This window comes from Nematolebias whitei, chromosome 6, assembly GCF_014905685.2.
Source record: "Nematolebias whitei isolate Nwh7 chromosome 6, NemWhi1, whole genome shotgun sequence".
Taxonomy (NCBI): Eukaryota; Metazoa; Chordata; class Actinopteri; order Cyprinodontiformes; family Rivulidae; genus Nematolebias; species Nematolebias whitei.
Genome location: NC_056503.1, coordinates 12,295,654 through 12,295,902, shown reverse-complemented (window position 1 = coordinate 12,295,902; position 249 = coordinate 12,295,654). Strand labels below are relative to the sequence as shown.

At 36.5% G+C, this 249-nt stretch overlaps 1 long non-coding RNA gene across 1 annotated transcript in view; it reads right to left on the bottom strand.

The window, feature by feature from the left end:
- The window catches only part of LOC119410517, a 2,779-nt gene that overhangs the window by 242 nt on the left and 2,288 nt on the right, over positions 1-249 (bottom strand). The window lies entirely within an intron of this gene.

The window sequence follows — 249 nt, the reverse complement described above, 5'->3', positions numbered from 1 at the left end:
ACAAAAAAACAGGGATGAAAACAGGGCGACCATTATGGAGGAAAAGATAAAAAGGAGGACGAGTACAAAAGAAATAATGAAAGCAGAAAAATTAAATTATTTCTTCCTTTTAGGAGCAAAATAAATAAATAAATGCCTTTTTATTCTCGTGAAGCTTATTTCCTCTGTTATTGGACAGCACAAAGAGTCCATGTTGTGGTGCTGTGTGTGTGTGTGTGTGTGTGTGTGTGTGTGTGTGTGTGTGTGTGT